The sequence below is a fragment of the Bombina bombina genome, chromosome 7, assembly GCF_027579735.1.
Source record: "Bombina bombina isolate aBomBom1 chromosome 7, aBomBom1.pri, whole genome shotgun sequence".
In the NCBI taxonomy this organism is placed as follows: domain Eukaryota; kingdom Metazoa; phylum Chordata; class Amphibia; order Anura; family Bombinatoridae; genus Bombina; species Bombina bombina.
In genome coordinates this window covers 447,231,452-447,251,610 of record NC_069505.1, presented here as the reverse complement: position 1 = coordinate 447,251,610, position 20,159 = coordinate 447,231,452, and positions in this window count along the sequence as shown.

Below are 20,159 nucleotides of genomic sequence, written 5' to 3'. Positions count from 1 at the left end.
GGGGCCGAATTATCATTGTGCGAGCAGATATGATCCGATATTGCGGATCATGTCTGCCGCACATCGATAAATGCCTACAGCATATGCTCTCGGCATTTATCATTGCACCAGCAGTTCTTGTGAACTGCTGGTGCAATGCCGCCCCTGCAGATTTGCGGCCAATCGTCCGCTAGCAGGGGGTGTCAATCAACCTGATTGTATTTGATCGGGTTGATTTCGGCCAGTCCGCCGCCTCATTGCAGGCAGCCAGGCTATGGAGCAGCAGTCTTTAGACCACTGCTTCATAACTTGTGTTTCCGGCGATCCTGAAGGCTCACCAGAACCATGGGGCATCAAGCTCACTACAGAGCTTGATAAATATGCCCCTTAGTATTAGTCAATACAGCATTTTAAAATCCACTGTATTTGATAGAGCTGGCGTTACTCTGACTGCTTCTTGCTCTGCAAGTCACGCAGGAACTTGAGGCCTCTCAACCTGATAGACTAAATCAGTTGTCTGATGTTTTGGGTGAGGGTGCGCCTAGATTTTCTAAGAGAATATTGGGAAGGGACGATAGCGCCAGAGGCTCCATGGTCTCCTATGTGCCAAACTTAAGGAACAGGCTCGAGGATTTGACCATCATGGTACAGGAGAATCTCTAAGCCACCAGAAGAGATGATATGATTGGTCTGCTCAGGACCGCAAATACCAGATAGGTAAGAAATCCCAAAAGCAGAATAAATTGCAAGCTGCATGACAATGGCCGTATCGAGTGGTGAAACAAATCTGTTAAACCACCTACGTAGTTGTCCAGATGAAAGGATCAAGAGAACTTTTCATGTAAACATGTTGAAGGCATACAGGGAGAGAGAGGAGGCAGTAGCCGCTATCTGTGCTCCGGCAACGGAGGATTGGGAAAATCTTCCATTGACAGAAACGTCGGGCTCACAGGCCGGCATTAGCCAGGTAGTAATAAGTACAGGGTTAAGAGTAGAGGCTCAAGAACAAGTCTGGAGGGTGCTGGAGGAGTGCCAGGACATGGTCTCGACCCTCTATAGCCATGCATCGAATGTGAATACATCAGAGCAGGCCCCATTGAGGCAACTGGCGTATCACATTCCAGATGCAGTCAGGGAGGGTATGAGGAAAGAGATTAAGGAGATTTTAACCTTAGGGGTTATAGAGTCATCGGTTAGCTGCTGGGCCTCACCAGTGGCTCTAGAAAGATGGGACAACCCGTTTCTGCATGGATTATAGGCGACTGAACGACAAGACGGTGAATAGACAAATTGCTGGACCTGGATAGCAAGAGGGATGACCATAGATATGTGCAAGAGCTATTGGCAAATCCCTCTGGATGCTGAGGCGATGCCGAAATCGGCCTTCATCACCCATTTGGTTTATAGCAATTTAAAGTTATGCCATTTAGGATGAAGAATGTCCTGGCTACATTTCAGTGAATGATAGACTGACTGCTGGACCAGTTGCAGGACTTTACCTGCACCTATCTAGACAACATCTATAGTAGTTCCTGGGCAGAGCACCTACAGCATGTTGGGACGGTGCTAGATCGGATCAGGGAGGCAGGGCTGACAGTGAAACCAGACAAGTGTCATATTGGTATGTCCAAGCTTCAGTACTTGGGGCACCGGGTTGGATGTGGGCAACAAATACCTGAACCAGCTAAGACAGAAGCTATTACCAATTGGCCTGTCCCCCACACCAAGACCCAGGTGCTTGCATTCTTAGGCACTGCAGGTTACTATCTGAAATTCATCCCTAATTACATCACTATTGCCAAACCCCTCACAGACTTAACCAAAAATAATTTTCCCAGACAGATCCTGTGGTGCTCCGAGTACGAAGCAGCTTTTCAGCAACTGAAACTGTCCTTAACCCAAGCCCTTATCCTTGCTGTTCCTGATCCATCCAAACTTTTTGTTGTTCACACAGATGCCTCCATGTTTGGGTTGGGAGAAGTATTAAGCCAAGTCGCAGAGGATGTTAGTGAGCGGTGGCTTATAATAGCTGCAAGCTGTTGCCCCGAGAGGTTGGATATGTAGGGTTGAGAAGCAGTGTCTGGCTCTGGTGTGGGCCCAGATAGATATAGAGATATGATACCAATAGATACAGAGAGATGATACAGAGAGAGAAAAAAAGAAGAAAAAAAATTACTTATTTGGGGGTGCTGCCTTCTGGGAGGAATGGGGGACCAGATTTGAAATGTCCCACATTCTCCCAGAAGGTAGCACCCCCAAACAAGTGGTATCCCTAGGTGCCTCATAAAATTGCCAACAACATACTAAAAGACCGACTTGATCCTTTACATCCTAGTTGATTGAAACCCCTTTTAGGCGGCGGACAGTGGCTGAATTCCAGTCCAGCGCTGAGTTCCAAGAGCCCGGATAGGCCAGAGAGGTTTTGCCGGTGGAGTGTAGATTAGCTGTGATGTAGGTGGAGGTGGTTGGTGGGAGGTAGGGAGGTGGAGCAGGGGGAGTATAGGTTAGCCATTATTTAGATATAGGCATTTAGGGGGAGTTAGCGAGGCATGCTAGTGGGAGTAACCTGCACTTTGCTTTGGACACATCGATACAAGATCGATATGATCAAAGCAGGGAAGTGCAGGTTGCGAGGAGCGTAGCAGCCATGTTTGTCTTAGAAGCTATCAGCTGCCGAGACAACATCACCTGAGCTAGTTAGTGTAGGTGTAAATAAACTTATGTCTTCACAGCAATATTTGAAGTGTGCCTACACGGAAACTAATTTTAATTTCAGCGAGCACACTGTTTGTGTTGTGTAGCCACACTTTGAATAGGCCCCTCCACAGTAAAATGCCGACATCGCCGCTCGCCAGCATAGCTTGGACATGTCCCGTTTTTAGAATATTCTTACAGACAGCTGCTTTTACTTACTATTATGGTCAATGTCAGGGTGTGGTGACAGACCTCTGGATATTGCACTCAACCTCTTGAGAGACTCTAGAATAATAATAAAAAAAGATAATTATTTTCTTCTGAATTCATTGTTGAGTAGACTATCTGTGGCAATGTTCTCTTACACAAGGACATCCTTACAGCAGCATAGATGATTATCAGCCAGATTACAAGTTTTGAGCGCTATAGGGAAATTAACGACCGCCACAAAAGCGGCAGTATTTAACCTCCCTATAGTGCTGCTATTACAAGTTTACAAAAAGCAGGCTTGTGCGGGCGATATGGTGGTGTTCAGCTCCATGCTTCACCCAAATACAAGCGCTGCTTTGACGTGCTCTTGCACGATTTCCCCATAGACATCAATGGGGAGAGCTGGCAAAAAAAAGTCTAACACCTGCGATCAAGGAAACAAAAGCTCTGTAACGCAGCCCCATTGATGTCTATGGGGAAAGAAAAAGTTATGTTTAAACCTAACACCATAACATAAAAACCACGTCTAAACACCCTAATCTGCTGTCCCTAACATTGCCGTCACCTACATTACAGTTATTAACCCCTAATCTGCCGCTCCCGATATCGCCGCCACCTAAATACACTTATTAACCCCTAATCTGCCTCCCTTAACATCGCCACCACCTACATTACAGTTATTAACCCCTAATCTGCCGCCCCCAATGTCGCCGCCACTATTTTAAAGTTATTAACCCCTAATCCTCTGGCCTCCAATATCACTAATACTAAATAAATATATTAACCACTAAACCTAACCCTAACGTAACCCTAACACCCCCTAACTTAAATATAATTAAAATCAATCTAAATAAAACTTTCAATTATTAACTAAATAATACCTATTTAAAACTAAATAGGTATCTAAATTACAAACAAAATAAACACTAAATTAGGGCTATTAGATTAGGAGTAATTCATTTTTATTTTTGATCATTTCGTTTTTTATTTTGTGTAATTTAGTGTTTATTTTTTTGGTAATTTAGATAATTGTATTTGATTAATTTAATTTATTTAATTTTATTGTAATGTTAGGTTTTAGTGTGGGGCAGGTAAGGTTATATTTTACAGGTAAATTAGTATTTATTTTAGCTAGGTAGCTAGTAAATAGTTAATAACTATTTACTAACTAGTTTACCTAGTTAAAATAAATACAAACTTACTTGTGAAATAAAAATAAAACCTAAGATAGCTACAATGTAACTATTAGTTATTTTGTAGCTAGCTTAGGTTTAATTTCATAGGTAAGTATTAATTTTTAAATAGGAATTATTTTGGTAATAATTGTAAGTTTTATTTAGATTTATTTTAATTCTATTTAAGTTAGGGGGTGTTAGGCTTAGGGTTAGGGTTACATTAGGGTTAGGTTTATTATAGCGGCGGTGTCGGTGGACGGCAGATTAGGGGTTAATAATATTTAAATAGTGTTTGCGATGCGGGAGGGCGGCGGTTTAGGGGTTAATAATTTTTTTATAGTGGCAACGACATTGGGAAGCGCGAAGATAGGGGTTAATATATTTTTAAAGTGGCAGCGATATCGGGAGCAGCAGATTAGGGGTTAATAAATTTATTATAGTGTTGTAACAGTTATGTTACAGCTTTGTAGCGTAAAACTCATAACTACTGACTTTAGATGGCGGTATGAATCTTGTCATTTTAGGCTGTACCACTCACTTTTTGGCCTCACAGCAAAACTCGTAATACCGGCGCTATGGGAGTCCCATTGAAAAAGGACTTTTCTTAAAGTGCGGTACTAACGTTGCGTGACGGCCAAAAAGGTGTGCGGTACACCTATACCGACAAGACATGTAATAGCGGCATTAGTGAAAAAGCATCGTTATGAAGCATAACAATGCTTTTTCACTCATAACGCAAAACTCGTAATCTACCTGTATATTTTTTGTAGTAATGGTAGGTCCTGTAACTGGTGAAAGCTTTCAGGGTTAACACAACAAAGCAAAATATTCCTTGGGGAAGACAATGGTCACCAATGATCGCTAATAATATGTAACTTGCACCCTGATAATGTGTAACACGCGCTCTAATAATCTCATTACTTGTAGCCTAATCATATGTAACCTGTACCTGATAATGTGTAACACGCTCTCTAATAATCTCGTTACCTGCACCCTAATAATATGTAACCTGTACCTGATAATGTGTAACATGTGCTCTAATAATCTCATTACCTGTACCTAATAATATGTAACCTGTACCTGATAATGTGTAACACACGCTCTAATAATCTCATTACCTGTACCCTAAAACACTCCCCCTAACTGTCCCTATTTCTGCGGGACAGTCATGATTTCTTTCATGTAATTAGCAAGAGTCCATGAGCTAGTGACGTATGGGATATACATTCCTACCAGGAGGGGCAAAGTTTCCCAAACCTTAAAATGCCTATAAATACACCCCTCACCACACCCACAAATCAGTTTTACAAACTTTGCCTCCTATGGAGGTGGTGAAAATAAGTTTGTGCTAGATTCTACGTTGATATGCGCTCCGCAACAGGTTGGAGCCCGGTTTTCCTCTCAGCGTGCATTGAATGTCAGAGGGATGTGAGGAGAGTATTGCCTATTTGAATGCAATGATCTCCTTCTACGGGGTCTATTTCATAGGTTCTCTGTTATCGGTCGTAGAGATTCATCCCTTACCTCCCTTTTCAGATCGACGATATACTCTTATATATATATACCATTACCTCTGCTGATTTTCGTTTCAGTACTGGTTTGGCTTTCTACAACATGTAGACGAGTGTCCTGGGGTAAGTAAGTCTTATTTTCTGTGACACTCTAAGCTATGGTTGGGCGCTTTTTTTATAAAGTTCTAAATATATGTATTCAAACATTTATTTGCCTTGACTCAGGATGTTCATCATTCCTTATTTTCAGACAATCAGTTTCATATTTGGGATAATGCATTTGAATCAATCATTTTTTCTTACCTTAAAAAATTTGACTTTTTCCCTGTGGGCTGTTAGGCTCGCGGGGGCTGAAAATGCTTCATTTTATTGCGTCATTCTTGGCGCAGACTTTTTGGCGCAAAAAATCTTTTCTGTTTCCGGCGTCATACGTGTCGCCGGAAGTTGCGTCATTTTTTACGTTCTTTTGCGCCAAAAATGTCGGCGTTCCGGATGTGGTCATTTTTGGCGCCAAAAGCATTTAGGCGCCAAATAATGTGGGCATCTTATTTGGCGCTAAAAAAATATGGGCGTCGCTTTTGTCTCCACATTATTTAAGTCTCATTTTTCATTGCTTCTGGTTGCTAGAAGCTTGTTCTTTGGCATTTTTTCCCATTCCTGAAACTGTCATTTAAGGAATTTGATCAATTTTGCTTTATATGTTGTTTTTTCTCTTACATATTGCAAGATGTCTCATGTTGCATCTGAGTCAGAAGATACTTCAGGAAAATCGCTGCCTGGTGCTGGAACTACCAAAGCTAAGTGTATCTGCTGTAAACTTTTGGTAGCTGTTCCTCCAGCTGTTGTTTGTATTAAATGTCATGACAAACTTGTTAATGTAGAAAATATTTCCTTTAGTAAAATACCATTACCTGTTGCAGTTCCATCAACATCTAATGTTCAGAGTGTTCCTGATAACATAAGAGATTTTGTTTCTGAATCTATTAAGAAGGCTATGTCTGTTATTCCTCCTTCTAGTAAACATAAAAAGTCTTTTAAAACTTCTCTTTATCCAGATGAATTTTTAAATGAACATCATCATTCTGATTCTAATGATTCTTCTGGTTCAGAGGATTCTGTTTCAGAGGTTGATGCTGATAAATCTTCATATTTATTTAAAATGGAATTTATTCGTTCTTTACATAAAGAAGTCCTAATTGCATTAGAAATTGAGGATTCTGGTCCTCTTGATACTAAATCTAAACGTTTAGACAAGGTCTTTAAATCTCCTGTAGTTATTCCAGAAGTTTTTCCTATTCCTGGTGCTATTTCTGAAGTAATTTCCAGGGAATGGAATAATTTGGGTAGTTCATTTACTCCTTCTAAACGTTTTAAGCAATTATATCCTGTGCCGTCTGACAGATTAGGGTTTTGGGACAAAATCCCTAAAGTTGATGGGGCTATCTCTACCCTTGCTAAACGTACTACTATTCCTACGGCAGATGGTACTTCCTTTAAGGATCCTTTAGATAGGAAAATTGAATCCTTTCTAAGAAAAGCTTATTTGTGTTTAGGTAATCTTCTTAGACCTGCTATATCTTTGGCGGATGTTGCTGCAGCTTCAACTTTTTGGTTGGAAACTTTAGCACAACAAGTAACAGATCATGATTCTCATAACATTATTATTCTTCTTCAACATGCTAATAATTTTATCTGTGATGCCATTTTTGATATAATCAGAGTTGATGTCAGGTTTATGTCTCTAGCTATTTTAGCTAGAAGAGCTTTATGGCTTAAAACTTGGAATGCTGATATGTCTTCTAAATCGACTCTACTTTCCCTTTCTTTCCAGGGTAATAAATTATTTGGTTCTCAGTTGGATTCTATTATCTCAACTGTTACTGGTGGGAAAGGAACTTTTTTACCACAGGATAAAAAATCTAAGGGTAAAAACAGGGCTAATAATCGTTTTCGTTCCTTTCGTTTCAACAAAGAACAAAAGCCTGATCCTTCATTCTCAGGAGCAGTTTCAGTTTGGAAACCATCTCCAGTCTGGAATAAATCCAAGCCTTCTAGAAAAGCAAAGCCAGCTTCTAAGTCCACATGAAGGTGTGGCCCTCATTCCAGCCCAGCTGGTAGGGGGCAGATTACGTTTTTTCAAAGAAATTTGGATCAATTCTGTTCACAATCTTTGGATTCAGAACATTATTTCAGAAGGGTACAGAATTGGTTTCAAGATAAGACCTCCTGCAAAGAGATTTTTTCTTTCCCGTGTCCCAGTAAACCCAGCGAAAGCTCAAGCATTTCTGAAATGTGTTTCAGATCTAGAGTTGGCTGGAGTAATTATGCCAGTTCCAGTTCTGGAACAGGGGCTGGGGTTTTATTCGAATCTCTTCATTGTACCAAAGAAGGAGAATTCCTTCAGACCAGTTCTGGATCTAAAAATATTGAATCGTTATGTAAGGATACCAACATTCAAAATGGTAACTGTAAGGACTATCCTGCCTTTTGTTCAGCAAGGGCATTATATGTCTACAATAGATTTACAGGATGCATATCTGCATATTCCGATTCATCCAGCTCACTATCAGTTTCTGAGATTCTCTTTCCTAGACAAGCATTACCAGTTTGTGGCTCTGCCATTTGGCCTAGCAACAGCTCCAAGAATTTTTACAAAGGTTCTCGGTGCCCTTCTGTCTGTAATCAGAGAACAGGGTATTGTGGTATTTCCTTATTTGGACGATATCTTGGTACTTGCTCAGTCTTCACATTTAGCAGAATCTCATACGAATCGACTTGTGTTGTTTCTTCAAGATCATGGTTGGAGGATCAATTCACTAAAAAGTTCATTGATTCCTCAGACAAGGGTAACCTTTTTGGGTTTCCAGATAGATTCAGTATCCATGACTCTGTCTTTGACAGACAAGAGACGTCTAAAATTGATTTCAGCTTGTCGAAACCTTCAGTCACAATCATTCCCTTCGGTAGCCTTATGCATGGAAATTCTAGGTCTTATGACTGCTGCATCGGACGCGATCCCCTTTGCTCGTTTTCACATGCGACCTCTTCAACTCTGTATGCTGAACCAATGGTGCAGGGATTACACAAAGATATCTCAATTAATATCTTTAAAACCGATTGTACGACACTCTCTGACGTGGTGGACAGATCACCATCGTTTAGTTCAGGGGGCTTCTTTTGTTCTTCCGACCTGGACTGTAATTTCAACAGATGCAAGTCTTACAGGTTGGAGAGCTGTGTGGGGGTCTCTGACAGCACAAGGGGTTTGGGAATCTCAGGAGGTGAGATTACCGATCAATATTTTGGAACTCCGTGCAATTTTCAGAGCTCTTCAGTCTTGGCCTCTTCTGAAGAGAGAATCGTTCATTTGTTTTCAGACAGACAATGTCACAACTGTGGCATACATCAATCATCAAGGAGGGACTCACAGTCCTCTGGCTATGAAAGAAGTATCTCGAATTCTGGTTTGGGCGGAATCCAGCTCCTGTCTAATCTCTGCGGTTCATATTCCAGGAATAGACAATTGGGAAGCGGATTATCTCAGTCGCCAAACGTTGCATCCGGGCGAATGGTCTCTTCACCCAGAGGTATTTCTTCAGATTGTTCAAATGTGGGAACTTCCAGAAATAGATCTGATGGCTTCTCATCTAAACAAGAAACTTCCCAGGTATCTGTCCAGATCCCGGGATCCTCAGGCGGAGGCAGTGGATGCATTATCACTTCCTTGGAAGTATCATCCTGCCTATATCTTTCCGCCTCTAGTTCTTCTTCCAAGAGTAATCTCCAAGATTCTGAAGGAATGCTCGTTTGTTCTGCTGGTAGCTCCAGCATGGCCTCACAGGTTTTGGTATGCGGATCTTGTCCGGATGGCCTCTTGCCAACCGTGGACTCTTCCGTTAAGACCAGACCTTCTGTCGCAAGGTCCTTTTTTCCATCAGGATCTCAAATCCTTAAATTTAAAGGTATGGAGATTGAACGCTTGATTCTTGGTCAAAGAGGTTTCTCTGACTCTGTGATTAATACTATGTTACAGGCTCGTAAATCTGTATCTAGAGAGATATATTATAGAGTCTGGAAGACTTATATTTCTTGGTGTCTTTCTCATCAGTTTCTTCAGGATGGTTTAGATAAAGGTTTGTCCGCAAGTTCCTTGAAAGGTCAAATCTCTGCTCTTTCGGTTCTTTTCACAGAAAGATTGCTAATCTTCCTGATATTCATTGTTTTGTACAAGCCTTGGTTCGTATAAAACCTGTCATTAAGTCAATTTCTCCTCCTTGGAGTTTGAATTTGGTTCTGGGGGCTCTTCAAGCTCCTCCGTTTGAACCTATGCATTCATTGGACATTAAATTACTTTCTTGGAAAGTTGTGTTCCTTTTGGCCATCTCTTCTGCCAGAAGAGTCTCTGAATTGTCTGCTCTTTCTTGTGAGTCTCCTTTTCTGATTTTTCATCAGGATAAGGCGGTGTTGCGAACTTCTTTTGAATTTTTACCTAAGGTTGTGAATTCCAACAACATTAGTAGAGAAATTGTAGTTCCTTCATTATGCCCTAATCCTAAGAATTCTAAGGAGAAATCATTGCACTCTTTGGATGTTGTTAGAGCTTTGAAATATTATGTTGAAGCTACTAAGACTTTCCGAAAGACTTCTAGTCTATTTGTCATTTTTTCCGGTTCTAGAAAAGGCCAGAAAGCTTCTGCCATTTCTTTGGCATCTTGGTTGAAATCTTTAATTCATCATGCCTATGTTGAGTCGGATAAAACTCCGCCTCAGAGGATTACAGCTCATTCTACTAGGTCAGTTTCTACTTCCTGGGCGTTTAGGAATGAAGCTTCGGTTGATCATATTTGCAAAGCAGCAACTTGGTCTTCTTTGCATACTTTTACTAAATTCTACCATTTTGATGTGTTTTCTTCTTCTGAAGCAGTTTTTGGTAGAAAAGTACTTCAGGCAGCTGTTTCAGTTTGAATCTTCTGCTTATGTTTTCATTTAAACTTTATTTTGGGTGTGGATTATTTTCAGCAGGAATTGGCTGTCTTTATTTTATCCCTCCCTCTCTAGTGACTCTTGCGTGGAAAGATCCACATCTTGGGTAGTCATTATCCCATACGTCACTAGCCCATGGACTCTTGCTAATTACATGAAAGAAAACATAATTTATGTAAGAACTTACCTGATAAATTCATTTCTTTCATATTAGCAAGAGTCCATGAGGCCCACCCTTTTTTTGTGGTGGTTATGATTTTTTTGTATAAAGCACAATTATTCCAATTCCTTATTTTTTATGCTTTCGCACTTTTTTCTTATCACCCCACTTCTTGGCTATTCGATAAACTGATTTGTGGGTGTGGTGAGGGGTGTATTTATAGGCATTTTGAGGTTTGGGAAACTTTGCCCCTCCTGGTAGGAATGTATATCCCATACGTCACTAGCTCATGGACTCTTGCTAATATGAAAGAAATTAATTTATCAGGTAAGTTCTTACATAAATTATGTTTTTAGGGGTCTGTCCCGCTGTCCCGGGTTGCTTGCCATCTGTCCCGCATTGCCCCATGCATTTAAAAAATAATAATAATCATACAGATACACACACTTATACATGCAGATACACACACTTATACATGCAGATACACACACACACACACACTACATAGCATACACTTATACATGCAGATACACACACACTACATAGCATACACTTATACATGCAGATACACACACACACACTACATAGCATACACTTATACATGCAGATACACACACACTACATAGCATACACTTATACATGCAGATACACACACACACTACATAGCATACACTTACACATGCAGATACACACACACACTACATAGCATACACTTATACATGCAGATACACACACACACTACATAGCATACACTTATACATGCAGATACACACACTACATAGCATACACTTATACATGCAGATACACACACACTACATAGCATACACTTATACATGCAGATACACACACACACACTACATAGCATACACTTATACATGTAGATACACACACTTATACATGTAGATACACACACATATACATGTAGATACACACACTTATACATGTAGATACACACACATACACACTTATAGATACAGATAGACACACACACTACATCATATATGGGTATCTGTAACTCATTGTATGGGGTCCTGGGGTTGGCAAGCACATTAGCTGGCAGTCTGAGGCTGCCACTGTTCGTTACCCTGATGTTAGCACTGCTCATCGTATAAAACTGAAGGCATGCTAGTATTATCACCAGGGGTTAGACTTCATCACTACCAGAGGTAGGTTAGAGAGGTCACCATTACCCGTGGTCAGAGTGTATACAGCCTTCTTACTCCTGATTAACTCACACACACCATTCCTGTACCACAGGGAATCTAACAGGTATCTAACCCTGGGAGAAAAAAGCCAGCTGATTCTGAGTATGGGCCCAATAGAATTGATATTTTTTTTATTATTTTTTTTAAATGCATGGGGCAATGGGGGACAGATGGCAAGCAACCTGGGACAGGCCCCTAAAATAGGGACTATCCCACGAAAATCGGGACTGTTGGGGGGAATTTAGGGTACAGGTAATGAAATTATTAGAGCACATGTTACACATTATCAGGTACAGGTTACATATTATTAGGTACAGGTAATGAGATTATTAGAGCACATGTTACACATTATCAGCTACAGGTTACATATTATTAGGGTACAGGTAATGAAATTATTAGAGCACATGTTACACATTATCAGGTACAGGTTACATATTATTAGGTACAGGTAATGAGATTATTAGATCATATGTTACACATTATCAGGTACAGGTTACATATTATTAGGGTACAGGTAATGAGATTATTAGAGCACAAGTTACACATTATCAGGTACATGTTACATATTATTAGGTACAGGTAATGAAATAATTAGAGCACATGTTACACATTATCAGGTACAGGTTACAGATTATTAGGGTACAAGTAATGAGATTATTAGAGCACAAGTTACACATTATCAGGTACAGGTTACATATTATTAGGTACAGGTAATGAGATTATTAGAGCACATGTTACACATTATCAGGTACAGGTTACATATTATTAGGGTGCAGGTAATGATATTATTAGAGAGCGTGTTACACATTATCAGGTACAGGTTACATATTATTAGGGTACAAGTAATGAGATTATTAGAGCACAAGTTACACATTATCAGGTACAGGTTACATATTATTAGGGCACAAGAAAGGAGATTATTAGAGCACATGTTACACATTATCAGGTACAGGTTACATATTATTAGGGTACAAGTAATGAGATTATTAGAGCACACGTTACACATTATCAGGTGCAGGTTACATATTATTAGGGTGCAGGTAATGAGATTATTAGAGCAGACGTTACACATTATCAGGTGCAGGTTACATATTATTTGGGTACAGGTAATGAGATTATTAGAGCGTGTGTTACACATTATCAGGTGCAGGTTACATATTATTAGGGTACAGGTAATAAGATTATTAGAGCGTGTGTTACACATTATCAGGTACAGGTTATATATTTTTAGGGTACAGGTAATGAGATTATTAGATCACATGTTACACAATATCAGGTACAGGTTATATATTATTAGGGTACAGGTAATGAGATTATTAGATCACATGTTACACATTATCAGGTACAGGTTATATATTATTAGGGTACAGGTAATGAGATTATTAGATCACATGTTACACATTATCAGGTACAGGTTACATATTATTAGGTACAGCTAATGAGATTATTAGATCACATGTTACACATTATCAGGTACAGGTAACATATTATTAGGTACAGGTAATGAGATTATTAGAGCGTGTGTTACACATTATCAGGTACAGGTTATATATTATTAGGGTACAGCTAATGAGATTATTAGATCACATGTTACACAATATCAGGTACAGGTTATATATTATTAGAGTACAGGTAATGAGATTATTAGAGCACATGTTACACATTATCAGGTACAGGTTACATATTATTAGGGTGCAGGTAATGAGATTATTAGAGCACATGTTACACATTATCAGGTGCAGGTTACATATTATTAGGTACAGGTAATGAGATTATTAGATCATATGTTACACATTATCAGGTACAGGTTACATATTATTAGGGTACAGGTAATGAGATTATTAGAGCACAAGTTACACATTATCAGGTACATGTTACATATTATTAGGTACAGGTAATGAAAAAATTAGAGCACATGTTACACATTATCAGGTACAGGTTACAGATTATTAGGGTACAAGTAATGAGATTATTAGAGCAGAAGTTACACATTATCAGGTACAGGTTACATATTATTAGGTACAGGTAATGAGATTATTAGAGCACATGTTACACATTATCAGGTACAGGTTACATATTATTAGGGTGCAGGTAATGATATTATTAGAGAGCGTGTTACACATTATCAGGTACAGGTTACATATTATTAGGGTACAAGTAATGAGATTATTAGAGCACAAGTTACACATTATCAGGTACAGGTTACATATTATTAGGGCACAAGAAAGGAGATTATTAGAGCATATGTTACACATTATCAGGTGCAGGTTACATATTATTAGGGTACAAGTAATGAGATTATTAGAGCACACGTTACACATGATCAGGTGCAGGTTACATATTATTAGGGTGCAGGTAATGAGATTATTAGAGCAGACGTTACACATTATCAGGTGCAGGTTACATATTATTTGGGTACAGGTAATGAGATTATTAGAGCGTGTGTTACACATTATCAGGTGCAGGTTACATATTATTAGGGTACAGGTAATAAGATTATTAGAGTGTGTGTTACACATTATCAGGTACAGGTTATATATTTTTAGGGTACAGGTAATGAGATTATTAGATCACATGTTACACAATATCAGGTACAGGTTATATATTATTAGGGTACAGGTAATGAGATTATTAGATCACATGTTACACATTATCAGGTACAGGTTATATATTATTAGGGTACAGGTAATGAGATTATTAGATCACATGTTACACATTATCAGGTACAGGTTACATATTATTAGGTACAGCTAATGAGATTATTAGATCACATGTTACACATTATCACGTACAGGTAACATATTATTAGGTACAGGTAATGAGATTATTAGAGCGTGTGTTACACATTATCAGGTACAGGTTATATATTATTAGGGTACAGCTAATGAGATTATTAGATCACATGTTACACAATATCAGGTACAGGTTGTATATTATTAGAGTACAGGTAATGAGATTATTAGAGCACATGTTACACATTATCAGGTACAGGTTACATATTATTAGGGTGCAGGTAATGAGATTATTAGAGCACATGTTACACATTATCAGGTGCAGGTAACATATTATTAGGTACAGGTAATGAGATTATTAGAGCACATGTTACACATTATCAGGGTGCAGGTTACATATTATTAGGTACAGGTAATGAGATTATTAGATCACATGTTACACATTATCAGGTACAGGTTACATATTATTAGGTACAGGTAATGAGATTATTAGAGCACATGTTACACATTATCAGGTACAGGTTACATATTATTAGGTACAGGTAATAAGGTTATTAGAGCACATGTTGCACATTATCAGGTACAGGTTACATATTATTAGGTACAGGTAATGAGATTATTAGAGCACATGTTACACATTATCAGGTACAGGTTACATATTATTAGGTACAGGTAATAAGATTATTAGAGCACATGTTACACATTATCAGGTACAGGTTACATATTATTTAGGGTGCAGGTAATGAGATTATTAGATCATTTGTTACACATTATCAGGTGCAGGTTACATATTATTAGGCACAGGTAATGAGATTATTAGATCATATGTTACATATTATCACGTACAGGTTACATATTATTAGGGTGCAGGTAATTAGATTATTAGTTCACATGTTACACATTATCAGGTGCAGGTTACATATTATTAGGGTGCAGGTAATGAGATTATAAGAGCACATGTTACACATTATCAGGTGCAGGTTACATATTATTAGGGTGCAGGTAATGAGATTATTAGAGCACATGTTACACATTATCAAGTACAGGTTACATATTATTAGGCACAGGTAATGAGATTATTAGAGCACATGTTACACATTATCAGGTACAGGTTACATATTATTAGGTACAGGTAATGAGATTATTAGAGCAAATGTTACACATTATCAGGTACAGGTTACATATTATTAGGGTGCAGGTAATGAGATTATTAGATCACATGTTACATATTATCAGGTACAGGTTACATATTATTATGTACAGGTAATGAGATTATTAGATCACATGTTACACATTATCAGGTGCAGGTTACATATTATTTGGGTACAGGTAGTGAGATTATTAGAGCGTGTGTTACACATTATCAGGTGCAGGTTACATATTATTAGGGTACAGGTAATGAGATTATTAGAGCGTGTGTTACACATTATCAGGTACAGGTTATATATTATTAGGGTACAGGTAATGAGATTATTAGATCACATGTTACACAATATCAGGTACAGGTTATATATTATTAAGGTACAGGTAATGAGATTATTAGATCACATGTTACATATTATCAGGTACAGGTTACATATTATTAGGTACAGCTAATGAGATTATTAGATCACATGTTACGCATTATCAGGTACAGGTAACATATTATTAGGTACAGGTAATGAGATTATTAGAGCGTGTGTTACACATTATCAGGTACAAGTTATATATTACTAGGGTACAGGTAATGAGATTATTAGATCACATGTTACACAATATCAGGTACAGGTTGTATATTATTAGAGTACAGGTAATGAGATTATTAGAGCACATGTTACACATTATCAGGTACAGGTTACATATTATTAGGGTGCAGGTAATGAGATTATTAGAGCACATGTTACACATTATCAGGTGCAGGTAACATATTATTAGGTACAGGTAATGAGATTATTAGAGCACATGTTACACATTATCAGGGTGCAGGTTACATATTATTAGGTACAGGTAATGAGATTATTAGATCACATGTTACACATTATCAGGTACAGGTTACATATTATTAGGTACAGGTAATGAGATTATTAGAGCACATGTTACACATTATCAGGTACAGGTTACATATTATTAGGTACAGGTAATAAGGTTATTAGAGCACATGTTGCACATTATCAGGTACAGGTTACATATTATTAGGTACAGGTAATGAGATTATTAGAGCACATGTTACACATTATCAGGTACAGGTTACATATTATTAGGTACAGGTAATAAGATTATTAGAGCACATGTTACACATTATCAGGTACAGGTTACATATTATTTAGGGTGCAGGTAATGAGATTATTAGATCATTTGTTACGCATTATCAGGTGCAGGTTACATATTATTAGGCACAGGTAATGAGATTATTAGATCATATGTTACATATTATCACGTACAGGTTACATATTATTAGGGTGCAGGTAATTAGATTATTAGTTCACATGTTACACATTATCAGGTGCAGGTTACATATTATTAGGGTGCAGGTAATGAGATTATAAGAGCACATGTTACACATTATCAGGTGCAGGTTACATATTATTAGGGTGCAGGTAATGAGATTATTAGAGCACATGTTACACATTATCAAGTACAGGTTACATATTATTAGGCACAGGTAATGAGATTATTAGAGCACATGTTACACATTATCAGGTACAGGTTACATATTATTAGGTACAGGTAATGAGATTATTAGAGCAAATGTTACACATTATCAGGTACAGGTTACATATTATTAGGGTGCAGGTAATGAGATTATTAGATCACATGTTACATATTATCAGGTACAGGTTACATATTATTATGTACAGGTAATGAGATTATTAGATCACATGTTACACATTATCAGGTGCAGGTTACATATTATTTGGGTACAGGTAGTGAGATTATTAGAGCGTGTGTTACACATTATCAGGTGCAGGTTACATATTATTAGGGTACAGGTAATGAGATTATTAGAGCGTGTGTTACACATTATCAGGTACAGGTTATATATTATTAGGGTACAGGTAATGAGATTATTAGATCACATGTTACACAATATCAGGTACAGGTTATATATTATTAAGGTACAGGTAATGAGATTATTAGATCACATGTTACATATTATCAGGTACAGGTTACATATTATTAGGTACAGCTAATGAGATTATTAGATCACATGTTACGCATTATCAGGTACAGGTAACATATTATTAGGTACAGGTAATGAGATTATTAGAGCGTGTGTTACACATTATCAGGTACAAGTTATATATTACTAGGGTACAGGTAATGAGATTATTAGATCACATGTTACACAATATCAGGTACAGGTTATATAGTATTAGGGTACAGGTAATGAGATTATTAGAGCACATGTTACACATTATCAGGTACAGGTTACATATTATTAGGGTGCAGGTAATGAGATTATAAGAGCACATGTTACACATTATCAGGTGCAGGTTAAATATTATTAGGTACAGGTAATGAGATTATTAGAGCACATGTTACACATTATCAGGGTGCAGGTTACATATTATTAGGTACAGGTAATGAGATTCTTAGATCAAATGTTACACATTATCAGGTACAGGTTACATATTATTAGGGTGCAGGTAATAAGATTATTAGATCATATGTTACACATTATCAGGTGCAGGTTGCATATTATTAGGCACAGGTAATGAGATTTTAGATCATATGTTACACATTATCAGGTACGGATTACATATTATTAGGGTGCAGGTAATGAGATTATTAGTTCACATGCTACACATTATCAGGTACAAGTTACATATTATTAGGTGCAGGTAATGAGATTATTAGAGCTTGTGTTGCACATTATCAGGTGCAGGTTACATATTATTAGGGTGCAGGTAATGAGATTATAAGAGCACATGTTACACATTATCAGGTGCAGGTTACATATAATTAGGTACAGGTAATGAGATTATTAGAGCACATGTTACACATTATCAGGTACAGGTTACATATTATTAGGTACAGGTAATGAGATTATTAGAGCAAATGTTACACATTATCAGGTACAGGTTACATATTATTAGGGTGCAGGTAATGAGATTATTAGATCACATGTTACATATTATCAGGTACAGGTTACATATTATTAGGTACAAGTAATGAGATTATTAGATCACATGTTAAACTTTATCAGGTACAGGTTACATATTAGGGTACAGGTAATGAGATTATTAGAGCACATGTTACACATTATCAGGTGCAGGTTACATATTATTAGGTGCAGGTAATGAGATTATTAGAGCACATGTTACACATTATCAGGTGCAGGTTACATATTATTAGGTACAGGTAATGAGATTAGGTACAGGTTACATATTATTAGGGTGCAGGTAATGAGATTATTAGAGCACATGTTACACATTATCAGGTACAGGTTACATATTATTAGGTACAGGTAATGAGATTATTAGAGCACATGTTACACATTATGAGGTGCAGGTTACATATTATTAGGGTGCAGGTAATGAGATTATAAGAGCACATGTTACACATTATTAGGTACAGGTCATGAGATTATTAGATCACATGTTACACATTATCAGGTACAGGTTACATATTATTGGGTACAGTAATGAGATTATTAGAGCACATGTTAACATTATCAGGTACAGGTTACATATTATTATGTACAGGTAATGAGATTAATCGAGCACATGTTACACATTATCAGGTACAGGTTACATATTATTAGTTACATGTTATGAGATTATTAGATCACATGTTACACATTATCAGGTACAGGTTACATATTATTAGGGACAGGTAATAAGATTATTAGAGCACATGTTACACATTATCAGGTACAGGTTACATATTATTAGGTACAGGTAATGAGATTATTAGAGCACAGGTTACTCATTATCAGGTATAGGTTATATATTATTAGGTACAGGTCATGAGATTATTAGATCACATGTTACACATTATCAGGTGCAGGTTACATATTATTAGGGTGCAGGTAATGAGATCATTACAGCCCATGTTACACATTATCAGGGTGCAGGTTACAGATTATTAGGTACAGGTAATGAGATAATTAGAGCACATGTTACACATTATCAGGTACAGGTTACATATTATTAGGTACAGGTAATGAGATTATTAGAGCACATGTTACACATTATCAGGCACAGGTTACATATTATTAGGTACAGGTAATGAGATTATTAGAGCACATGTAACACATTATCAGGTAGAGTTTACATATTAGGGTACAGGTAATGAGATTATTAGATCACAAGTTACACATTATCAGGAACAGGTTACATATTATTAGGTACAGGTAATGAGATTATTAGAGCACATGTTACACATTATCAGGTACAGGTTACATATGATTAGGTACAGGTAATAAGATTATTAGAGCACATGTTACACATTATCAGGTACAGGTTACATATAAGGGTACATGTAATGAGATTATTAGATCACATGTTACACATTATCAGGTACAGGTA